This window comes from Penaeus japonicus, unplaced genomic scaffold, assembly GCF_977035675.1.
Source record: "Penaeus japonicus unplaced genomic scaffold, GWHDUDI00000001_assembly GWHDUDI00000001, whole genome shotgun sequence".
NCBI lineage: Eukaryota > Metazoa > Arthropoda > Malacostraca > Decapoda > Penaeidae > Penaeus > Penaeus japonicus.
The window spans coordinates 36,535,196-36,537,695 of record NW_028234403.1 but is presented as its reverse complement, the minus strand read 5'-3'; positions in this window follow the sequence as shown (position 1 = coordinate 36,537,695).

Here is a 2,500-nt window from a genome sequence, read left to right as displayed (position 1 = left end):
AGCGCGGAGAGAAGAACGAGGCTGGGTGGGTGGGTTAGGGGGAGGGGAGGGAGGGAGAGGAGGGGACGGATGGGTTGAGGAAAGGGAGAGAGAGTGGTAAGACTGAAAGAGAAAGAGAAAGAGAGAGAGAGAGACAGAGAGAGAGAGAGAGAGAGAGAGGGAGAGAGAGAGAGAGTGAGTAATGGATGGATTGGCTGATAGATAGAAAGAAAGAGAGAGAGAAAAAAAAATGAGAGAGCGAGAGAGGTAAGAGAGAGAGACAGACAGACAGACAGAGGGAGAGAGAAAGAGAGAGAGAAAAAAAAAAGAGAGGGAGCGAGAGTGAGAGAGAGAGAAAGAGAGAGAGAGGGAGAAAGAAAGAGAGAAAGAGAGAGAGAAGCGAGTTTAGGCTGAGACGACGATGCAATGTCTCCCAAGACAGATCTTCCAGGAATGTACTAGAATACGAGGCTGGGGGAGGAGGAGGAGGAGGAGGAGGAGGAGGAGGTGGGAAGGGGGGGGTAGGGGGTATGTATATGACGGAGTAGATGATTTTGGCGTTGGTGAAGCGTGTCTTTGGTCACGGGGGGTTGGGGGGAGGTGGAGGAGGAGGGAGGAGGAGGAGTTGGAGGAAGGGAAGGAGGGGAGATGAAGGAAGTAGGGGAGGAAGAGGAGAGAGGATGAAGGGGGTGAGGAAGACGAGGGAGGAAGGAGGGGAGGAGGAGAAGGAGAGTGGGAGTAGGAGGAGGAGGGGGGGAAGGTTACGAGGAGGAAGGGGTGACGAAGAGGAAGAAAGGAAGAGAGGGGAAGAAGAGGAGGAGGAGGAAAAGGAAGGAAGGAGGAGGAGGATAGGGGAGGATGTAAAGGAGGAGGAAGAGGAATAGGAGGAGGGGAGGAGGACGAGAAGGGGAGAGGAGGTAAAGGAGGAGGAAAATGGGGAGAAGGAGGAGGAAGAGGAATAGGAGGAGGGGAGGAGGACGAGAAGGGGAGAGGAGGTAAAGGAGGAGGAAAATGGGGAGAAGGAGGAGGAAGAGGAATAGGAGGAGGGGAGGAGGACGAGAAGGGGAGAGGAGGTAAAGGAGGAGGAAAATGGGGAGGAGGAGGAGGAAGAGGAGAAAGGGAAGAGTCAAGGTATCCAAACATCATTCCCAAGGCCACAACTTAACATTGTTTTGCTCCTCTCATGCAAATTGTAGGTACATTTTTCATGTGCATGATAATCCTTCATGTTACATGTATTATGCCATGTGTTTCTCCCCCCACCCTCCCCCTCCCCCCCCCCCCAATCACCCCCCCCCCCCCCCCCCCCCCCCCAATGATGATTAAAAGGATGATTAATCAGTATTTGCTAAGATCCCCCTTCCCCCCCCCCCCCCCCCCCCCCCCCTCCATCCACCCCGCCCCCTCCCCCCCCCCCCCTCCCCCCCCCCACCACATTCCCCTTCCCCCCCCCCCCCCCCCCCCCTTCAATGTTTAGGCGATCAAATGGTGTACCTCATCACCAGTACAAAGAACACGACAAAGCAGTTTGAATGTTAGGGAGATCAAAGCAGTATGGGTGACAATTTAGTATGTATGCGATACATAAACCTGTTCAAGGCAATTTCTTTGAGTACTTTGGTATATGTCAGTGTAAAGCTTTGACAAGGAAAGTACTAAATTGTGAACCTAAAAGATTTAAAGGGATTCGTAAGTTTGCATCAACTTTGGTAATGGGAGCAGGTAAGGATCGGTACCCTACGAGTACTATCTTGATCTTGGGATTTGCAGAGTAAATGGTTTATTCCCTTGTGATAGTTCAAAGATATATATATATTTGACTAAATGTTAGATGATTGGAAAAAAAATGCTTAATCTCTAAGGAAGTAAATGGAACCTAAAAAAAACACTCCCACTGCTTTGATATTTATCATTGAGGAACTCAGACTATTGATATTTTATACTTACAAAACTCATGAATACGTTAATCATATTTCGTTAAAAAATGGGTCAACATCCTGCTTACATGCATTAGATTACTGGAAACTTGTTTTACAGTTTCTGTAATAGTAGACTATGAAAATTACCATCAGACCTTAAGAGAATATTTCCAGTCTTAAGCACACGCCTTTAATTGAGAACCTACTGACATATCAAATTCTAAGTATAGTTGTTTTGAAAGTCATTGACCTCTGTACTCTCTGCTAACATCATATGGTTCCTGATGACAATTTGCACCAATCAAACAACCTTTGATGCCACTGGACAAGTGATTATTTGACTCCAAAGTGATCATCTACTACATCATGCTTTCAGTTTAATCTAGTTATATAACTTCAGACACGACAATCCAGGTGGAGGTAGGAAGGAGGAGAAGTGAGAATGTGAGATGCGAGTGAAAGTGGGGAGTGGGGGGGGAAAAGGATGGTGGGAGAGGATAAATACCTGAGCAGTGAGGGAATGAAAGACTGGAAGATGGAGATTTGGGGTCGGAGGAGGGAGCTTAGTGGCAAGAGGAGAAGAGATTATAAGGGTCAGTTGG